The sequence below is a fragment of the Coenobita brevimanus genome, chromosome 28 (assembly GCF_032717465.1).
Source record: "Coenobita brevimanus isolate Jiangsu-jjx chromosome 28, ASM3271746v2, whole genome shotgun sequence".
In the NCBI taxonomy this organism is placed as follows: Eukaryota; Metazoa; Arthropoda; class Malacostraca; order Decapoda; family Coenobitidae; genus Coenobita; species Coenobita brevimanus.
Genome location: NC_136981.1, coordinates 4509914 through 4519913, shown reverse-complemented (window position 1 = coordinate 4519913; position 10000 = coordinate 4509914). Strand labels below are relative to the sequence as shown.

The 10000-nt window shown below is 42.3% G+C and overlaps 1 protein-coding gene across 1 annotated transcript in view; it reads right to left on the bottom strand.

Annotated features, from left to right (window-relative positions):
* The window catches only part of LOC145394696 (protein Skeletor, isoforms B/C), a 222592-nt gene that overhangs the window by 49245 nt on the left and 163347 nt on the right, over positions 1 to 10000 (bottom strand). The window lies entirely within an intron of this gene.

Here is a 10000-nt window from a genome sequence, read left to right as displayed (position 1 = left end):
TGTGTGTGGGTGTGTGGGGGTAACAACGGAGGGAGCGTGAAACTGAGTACGGAAGGGTGTGTTCAGGCAGGGAAGGGTGTGTGAGAGTGTGTGTGGGAGGGCAAGGTGTGTGTGTGCGTATGGGTGTGCGTGTGCGTGTGGGTGTGGGTGTCGGGGGGGCGGGGTAGGACATATGACGGACGCAGGCAATCACAACCAGAATGCCAACTCATACCGTCCTACTTTCCTGTTATTAATCTAGGAAAACAAAGCCTAGAAATTATACTCGACGAGAAATAAATCAGAAATCATAATTTTTCCCGTGACGATGAAAAATACAACCCAAAAACAAAAAACGACAAAACAAGCACCCGTATTGCCCTCTTGAAAAAATAAAATAGCACTTCTTGACGCCTGGGAAAAATGGCGGTAATAAGTCTCTCTCTGTGTGGGCAAGAAAATGACTTATGGACGCAGGGCAAATAGAAGAGAATTATATGAGAGGCAATTGGCTTCTGGCGGCTTCTATTTGCAGAGTGGGCAGCAGCAGCAGCATTGGCGGAGAGTGACGTGAGAAAGGTCCATTTATTACGAGAGGGTGATGGTGGTGGGTGGATGGGGAATAGTGAGGATGGACGTGAATAGAAGGCTGAGGGAGACAGGTTAAAAAGATTGACTTTAGGTATGAATTTAGAGGCACAGAGCTGGAAATTAAAAGCTGAGTGGAGATGGAAGGAAAGATCTGTTTATTAGGAGTGTGTGAGTAGTGGTGGGTGGACGGAGAGGAGTGGGTGTGAGTGACCGTGAATGAAAGGCTGAGGAAAATAGATTGGCTTTAGGTCTGAATTTAGAGGCGCAGAGCTTAAAAATAAATGCTGAGACAAGGTGGAAAGAAAAATCTGTTTAACAAGAGCGTCTGTGTTATGGTGGGTGGACAGAGAGGAGTGGGTGACGACGAAATATGCATGGAAGTTGAGGATAATGGCTTGAGTTACTGAGGGGTTTAGATATGAATTAAGGATGAGTGGAAAGCTATAAGGTAAACATTGAGAGAGAGTGGCAGGAAAGGTCTGTTTATTACGAGTGTGAGGTGGGTGGACAGGGAGGAATGGGTGATAACAGACATGAAAGGAAGGTTGAGAAAAATGGGCTGTATGTTGTAGAAATGAAATATAAATCCAGGGGAGAAGGATGGTTAAATGACATGAGGAAAATGATGATGACAAAGAGAAGTTCTTTTATTACAGTTTTATCTATTTTTAGTATTATTCCTGCCCCCCTGAGACGATTTTATTTGGATTCAGGGAGGCTTTTCGGACCGGAGAGATTAGATATACCATTAGTTAACCCTATTATTGTTAGATATCTTTCCTGTATTGAAAATAATCGTCTGGTAGCAAAAGGAAAAAAATTGATCATCAGACGGAAGGGGTTATCATTCTCCTGTAGGTTATTTCTCTCAAAACCCACAAAAGTTCCACCAATAACATACGCGAGGGATACTCATGTGTAATATGCATAATAAATCAGTCAGGAAGAGGTGTTACGAGATCTCCAGGGCCCTCTTAGAATACGACCCCATGGCCTGTCCAACACCTCTTCCCTAACATTTTATTCTCGTATACAACATGTTAATATTTTCTTGCACAATTATACAGATTCCCGTGTTTTTATTATTATTATTATTATTATCATTATTATTATTATTATTATTATCATTATTTTGGGAAGCTTCACGAGGTTGGTCTGTGGCTAATTTTGATAAGAAAAGGCTGTCAACATGGGTCTTTTTTTTTTTTCTTTTTTTTCCCCCTATCGACCATTGGAGCAAAGCCCCTGGTCATTAAGGCCAGATATATATACCGGTATGTATATACAACTACCCATAATATATATATATATATATATATATATATATATATATATATATATATATATATATATATATATATATACACACACACACACACATACACACACACACTTCCATGCATACATACAGACATACTTTCAATCACACGTACATATATATATTAATTTTTATTGTATTATTTTTTTGTATTTTTATTGTATTATTTTTTTTATATTTTTATATTTTTTTACCTTACATTATAAACAAAAATGCCGAAACATAGGTCCCATTATCAACCTTTTAAAAGCTATAATTACTGATGACCTTAGGGGTAAATTGAGGGAGACCATTTTTGCCCAGTCAGAATAACCTATAAAAAAAAAAAAAAAAATCTTGTGGGACACCTGTATATGTCATCTCTATCAGTATTAGATTTACCGGTAGATTCTTTAAATGGACACAGGTAAAATAAATCGCTAAGGAAGAGGTGTTGCGACACGTGTAAAGCCACCTAGAATACTGCCCCATATCAGTTCCATTGAATGGGGTGGCCGGGCGTAGGTAACTCGGCCTCACCTGAATTATGACCTTTACCTGAGGACTAATTGCCCGTAACACAGGGCAGTTCCAGGTCAGCAAAGTCCTTTATGGTGTCGGGTGGGAGAGCGTTGACTAGGTAATGAGAGTAATTAACCCCTCTAATGGACGGGATAACTCTAGTATTCTATTTAAGCTAATGACGGACAGTTTTAGTCAGATGAGAGTGAGTCATAACAGTGTGAAAGTTGATGATGGTAATTAGTGGAGGTTAATTATATGTGGGAGAGTTCATCATCCATCCACTACCCTCAGGTGACTCTGCACTGAGTGACATGTTAAATGGTTATAAAACAAGAAAGAGGAAGAGGTGAAATTGTTGATGAGAAACTGTCAACGTGGAAAGAGGGGGGGGGAGGACGAGAAAGAGGTGAAATTACTGAAGAGGAATTGCATATGTAGAAGAGGAAGAAGTGATACTGCATGAGGAGGTGCTTACACGAAAGAGGAGGGAAAGAGGAAAAGGCGAAAATACTGAAAAGATGTATACGTGAGGATAGGAGTGTTAAAGGAGGAAGTGAAAATTACCGAAGAGGAACTGCTTAAGTGAAAAGAGGAGGGAAAGAGGAGGACGTGATATTACTGGCATACATGGAAAGAGGAGGGAAAGAGGGAGAACTGAATCTACTGAAGAAATTTTTTGACCAGATGCCAGAAAAATTAAACAGAGATAGAATGGGAAAGTTGATTACACTAAGAGCAGACCCTGCGTGGTGGTGGACAGATTTGGCGTTGTATTTCACTTGGATTTGGAGATACCCTAACACATCTTCCTTGGCGATTTAGTTTGCCCATTAAACCTTAGTACCCTTTTCTATGTCACTAATTCAAACAGTGTCAGTGTAAAGCGATATAAACAGCATACAAGAAAATGTTAAAGTGTAATAAGTCAGATAAATCACTAAGGAAGAGGTGCTACGATAAGGCAGAGCCAGGATGCTAACCCCTGCACTCATAACCCCCTCAGTCTCAATACGCCCCTTGTAGTATAGTGTTAATGCTACCAGATGATTTCACTCAACTTAAGAAATCCCTCTCACACTGTAAGGCTTAAATTTGACTAGATCTAACCCCTCCTGCTCGAAATCTCAGCCCCGAGGCACAAAAATCGTCTGAAGGTATAAGGAATAGAATTAAAATGACGTCCGCTTGGTGGTTTTGAGCCACGTTCTTGCTATCGGGGGAAAGAATTGTGTAGTTCAATGAAGGAAAGGAAGAGAGAGAGAGAGAGAAAGAGAGGTCGTCTGTCCTTAGATAGCAACAGCAACAAAAACAACAAGAGTACCTGTCATCCTCTGCCTGTATTTCCTACTGCCTATGACCTCCAGTCTTTCAAACGCAGTGTGTCCAGGCATCTCAAAATGAACGCATCTTGAATCTGGTTTCTGCTCTCTTGGATTTATTTATTTATTTATTTATTTCGAGGGAACAAATGTGGGCCTCTAGTTTTGGTTCCTTCTTCCTTACTTCAAAAAAAAAAAGAAAAAAAAAAGTGTCGCTCTTACATACCCAGCGACACGGCGACCAAAACACACTACACATACACACGCACGCACGCACACACACACACACACACACACACACACACACACACACACACACACACACACACACACACACACACACACACACACGTCGAGTAAAACATTTTCCCATACTCATTCGCATGCGTGGGTGTGAAATGCCCTCGAGTTGGAGTGGGTTTCGTGTTTTTTGCGAGTGAACGACAAATTAAAAGGCGAAAGGAAAACTGTCAATGGAAACACAGATTCAATTTCCAAGAATGACACAATGAATGGAAATATAGTTGAAAATAAGGATTGTCAGGGATGATTTTGTGTGTGTGTGTGTGTGTGTGTGTGTGTGTGTGTGTGTGTGTGTGTGTGTGTGTGTGTGTGAGAGAGAGAGAGAGAGAGAGAGAGAGAGAGATGCTGTGAGTGGGAGGATGAAAGCAAGTGTCCGGAAGAGTGGGTGTGTGAAAGTGAGTGAGGGAGGGGAAAAATGCGAGAGATTGCGTGAGAGAATGACAGCAGCCCGGCGCGTAAAAGAAAATGGAGAGAGAGAGAGAGAGAGAGAGAGAGAGAGAGAGAGAGAGAGAGAGAGAGAGAGCCACTATCGTCGATCCGTGCATCAGATGAGAGCACATTAACACTCAATCCCACCCAATCCCCCTCAGTCTCTTGGAATATTGATTATGCGGCTCTCTCTTCCTTCTCCTGCTGTTTTTCTGGCTGTTCCTTCTACTGTTTCTCCTGCTGTTCCCGTTGCTGTCTCTGTTTCTTCTGGTCCCTTTATGCAGTTACCCTTGCCCCTTGTGCTGTCTTTGCCTTTATAATGCATGATGCTGCTGTTCCTCGTACTGCTTTTACTGCCTTTCTATGCTGTTTTTCTTACGGTATATGTTGCTGGTTCTGCTGTTTTTGGTGTCCTAATGCCGTCTTTGCTGTCTAAATGCTGTTAATGATACCTCTGCTGTCCTAATGCTTTCGCTGCTGTGCTAAATGTGCATCTTGTGTTCTCATGCTTTCCCTGTTGCCCTCATGCTGTCGCTGCTGTCCTAACGCTGATTCTGCTGTCTTAATGCTGCCTTTGCTTTCCTAATGCTGTCTTTGTTGTCCTGTTGCTGTCTCTCCTCAGTTTATACTCTTTCTCCCTCAAATCTCGTGTCGCTGGTAGGATCCAATATTTATCTTCTTTTTTTATTTTCATTTTTTCCTCTCTGCTTCCCTTCCTTTCTCCCTCTCCCCCTCCTCACTCTGTCTACCTCCCTCCCTCTCTCCTTCCCCATCTTGCTTCCCTCTCTCCCTCCTCACCCATCATCTCTTCCTCTCTCCCTCTCTCTCTCTTTCTCCTCACCCGGCCTCCTTTTCTGCACTCCTTTCCTTCCTCACCTTGCCCCTCCTTGTTCTTCTCTCTCCCTCCTCATCCTGTCTTCCCCCCCCTCTTCTCTCTCTCTCTCTCTCTCTCTCTCTCTCTCTCTCTCTCTTTCCTCATACTGCTTGCTCCCCGTTCTCCTCTATCCCTTCTCACCCTGCGTCCGTCCCTTCCTCCCTGTCTTCTTACCTCCACCCTCACCCACTCTCCCTCTTTGCTTTCCTCCCTGCCTCCCTCCCTCCCTCCCTCCCGGCTCCTGTCTCTCCCTGCCTCCCTTCATTCACACCCTACTTCTCTCCCTCCATCCCCTCCCCTCTCTTACTTCTCTCCCTCCCCCCTCCCCCCCCACCGCCGCAGTTCTCTCACGCTGCATTACCGTCCAATCCGTCGTACCCGAATGTCTGTCCCCTCACACACACACACACACACACACACACACACACACACACACACACACACACACACACATTGGCACTTTTACTTACCTTCGCCTTTACTCACGCCAACACTACTTCCTTAGCGATTTATTTTTGCATATTAACAAATTATTATGCCTTTTTTTATTATTTCTTTCCTTCATATATTTCCAAAAATTGCTTAAGTAACCCAGAGGACTATATTAACTTGGCAAATACGGAAATGAAATAGTCACGAAGAAGTGCTTTCGTGGCTCTTTAAGCTGAGGAGAATAAGGTCTTTGATAATAAGGTCATGTTGGGTTATTAAATTCAGCCTATTCCATATTGCCAATCCGATTTTCATTAATTGGGATGGGTACGAATCGGAACCGGGAAGACACGAAAGTGGGAAAAATATCAGATGAGTAAGGAAAAAAAAGTGAACCAGGTGACGGGAGAAAAAATAAAGAGAGAGAGAGAGAGAGACAGACAGACAGACAGACAGACAGAGACAGAGAGAGAGAGAGAGAGAGAGAGAGAGAGAGAGAGAAGAAAAGGAAAGAGTAGGAGAACTATTGAAAAATGACTCGAAAAAAAAAAAAAGTGAACCGGGAGACAAAGAGGTATATAAGTGGAGAAATATTGGCCAGTTACAGGGAGAAGGGAAAATAATAACCAAAAAGGAATTATAAAAAGACCTATTGTTTATTAAAGTTACAATTTTATCTCTCAAGTTCCTCTGCTAGTTTCCCCTTTTTTAAGTAAAGTATTGGCAGAAACTCACGAAAAATTAATTACAGTCTAAAGTGTTGGCAGAAAGTCACGAAAAATCAGTTAAGGTCTAAAGTGTTGGCAGAAAGTCACGAAAAATCACTTAAGTCTAAAGTGTTGGCAGAAAGTCACGAAAAAATAAAGTCTAAAGTGTTGGCAGAAAGTCACGAAAAATTAATTAATCTAAAGTGTTGGCAGAAAGTAACGAAAAATTAAAGTCTAAAGTGTTGGCAGAAAGTCAAGAAAAAGTAATCAAAGTCTATAGTTTTGTCAGAAAGTCACGAAAAATTAAAGTCTAAAGTGTTGGCAGAAAGTAACGAAAAATTAGACACAGGAGACACAGCTCATTATAATTCTATTACTACCTACAATATAAATTTTCTCTGCCTGTTTCACCCAAATTAAAGTTTCAACTGTGTGTAAAAAGTAGCAATAAGGATACACGAAACACTGCCTATGAAAAAGCCAAATCTATCTACAAAGCTCCTCTGCTATGGTCCTTTTACTCTAACTTGGTCTAAAATCGACATCTCTTCATCTTCAGTGCTGAGTTGTTAATATTAAAGTACGATGATAGTTACCAGAAGCGACAAGGAAAGGATGTAGAGCAGTAATATTGTTTTTTTCTGCCACTGAACTAAGTAAAATAAGCTGCAAAGGGACCAAATTCTGGGCCAAGCTAAGGCGAAAAAAGTATAGTTTCTCCCAATTCAAAGTCTCGAGTATTTGGATTAAAAGACGATATTTTCAGATGATATTTAAGAACACACAAAACACTGCCTATTAAAAAGCAAGGATTATATACAGTACAAAGCCACCCTGCCAGATTCGTCCGATTTATTTTTAGTTCTGTGGAAAAAAAAAAGATATATTTTTGAACACATCCCTGAGTTCTAATGAGGAGAGTCTGTGTCTGTCTGTGTTCTCTTTTTTCTTTTTTCTTTTTCCTCGCCACATATATTTTTTCCCATTAGCCTATTCACCACGATGACTTTATTTATGCTTTATTTCTTGTTACCGATGGATGATTTTAAGAAGGATCTCCGGTTTGAAGGAATTTATCTGTTCATTATAAGAACATCTCTTTGTATTTGATGCTTGTTATTTTCTGTCCATATTTCCACTCTCTCTCTCTCTCTCTCTCTCTCTCTCTCTCTCTCTCTCTCTCTCTCTCTCTCTCTCTCTCTCTCTCAGCAGCATCATTACTTGTGTTGGTAAGCCTGTCGACGCTGTTTCCCCTCTGTCTGATCTAACTGGGCCCTCTGGGAGATTCCGTCTCTCTCTCTCTCTCTCTCTCTCTCTCTCTCTCTCTCTCTCTCTCTCTCTCTCTCTCTCTCTCTCTCTCTCTCTCTCTCTCTCTCTCTCTCTCTCTCCCTTTCTTCTGTTCCTCTTCCTTCTATATTAAATATCTCTATCCCTCTCTTCTCTCATCTCATCGGCTTCTCTTCCTCATCTTCCTCTTGTATTTTCCGTCCTGCAGCCTCTAAGTCTTGGGTTCTTTCTTTTTTTATATTCTTTCTTGCATCAATAAAAACAAACTCTCCTTTCTCTTCTTCCTTCCCTCCACATCCCTCTTTCACCCCTCTCACCTCACCTGAATTTCCTCCTCCACTTTCCACCTCCCTCCCTCCCACTCTACCTGGTCCCCCTCTCTTCCTCCCTCCTTCCCTCTACTTCTCTCCCCGTCTTACCTCCACGTCCCTCCTCTATCCCTCCTCTCATACCTGCTCCCCCTCCCTCCCTCCTTCTCTTCCTCCATCCCTCCTCAATCCCTTTCCCCCATCTGAGCCCCCTCCCCCACTTTCCTTCTCTCTCTCCTTGCTTCCTTCAGTTCGCCTCCCTCTCTCCCTCCCTCCTTCCCCCCTTCCGTCCACCTCCCTCCCTCTCTCCCTACCACCCTTCTTCCTTCCATCTCCCTCTCTCCCGCCCTCCCTTCCTCCTTTTTTCCTTCCTCAATCCCTCCCCTTCCCCCCTCCCCCCGGCATCATACCTAAGGCTCTTATTTTATTGTCCACCTTCCAGCCTCCCTTCCTCTCTTGTCCCTCTTTCTTTCTTTCATTCTTTTTCTTCATTCCTTCCTTCCCTCCCCTCTTGTTCTTCTCTGTTCTTTCAATCATTCTTTCATCCTTCCTTCCTCCTTCTCTTGTTCTCTGTTCTTTTTTCCTTCCCCTGTCGGTATCCTCAGTTTGTTCCTTCCTCTTCCTTCTTTCCTCCGTATCTTGTTCGCCCCTTTCTTTCCTTCTTATTTTCGTTTTCCTTCTCTTTCCATTCTTTCCTGTTTACTTCCTTCCTTCCTACCCCCTCCCTCTCTCCCTCCCTTTCCACCTCTCCTACTGTCCTCCCTCTCCCCTGTGAGACTCAAAGGTTCTTTATGTTTCCCTTCTTCCTCATCTTACACTCGATTCTTATATATACTCGACCTCCTTTTTGAGTCTGTATATTCTGGACTCATACATGATTTTAGATTTGTTGATTATATATTGCTTTTAATGCCATTCTATAATTGATTCTTATACATATTCAACTTCCTTTTACGTCTGTTATATAACTGATTCTGATTCTGTGTCGACCTGATCCTCCTCGATTCGATTCTTAAATATTCCAAGCGCCTTTTACGTCACCAAAATACTTCTCCTACATGCATATACTCGATTTCTATGCATAATCAACTTGCTTTAAGGTCTTTTATTCACATTATTCTTATACATATTCAATTTGCTTTTGGGTAAGTTATTATGCTAGATTTATATACAGAGTCGACTTGCTCTTCTTATCAATTCTTATAGCCACTCACCTTATCTTAATTTTAATCATATACCCGACTCTTAAACATACCTGGCTGGCTTTATATATTCGACTTTTAATACCTGACTCGTTTATGTATATGCGATTGTTATATATACTCTCCTTCACGTGGTGGCACCGATATAAAAGGGTGGCTTCACTGCCATGTTACACAAATGTCTCTCAACTCCCTCTCTATCTTTCAACTCCCTCCCTACCCCCGAAAGGAGAATGGTGGGCTGCAGGAGGAGGACACACACACACACACACACACACACACACACACACACACACACACACACACACACACACACACACACACACACACACACACACACACACACACACACACACACACCACAACTACGACAACAACTATATCCACAACTAATACCACTGCCACCACCCATCCTACCACAACCATAAAAAGTCACAACCACCTCAATATCACACCACCACAACTACCACAAGCACCAGAAAGATCAACCACAACCAAAACAACGATCATATACAATCACCACAACCATTAACCACAACTATCACAACCACCACCACAACCACCACCATCAACAACAACCACCACCATAACGACCACGATAACCATTCACCACAAGTGCCGCAACTTCCGCAACTACCACAACCACCATAACTACCATAACGATCAACCACAACCACCACAGCAACCTCAGCAACCACAACTACCACAACTACCACCACAATCACCACTACAGTCGAGGGATAGCCA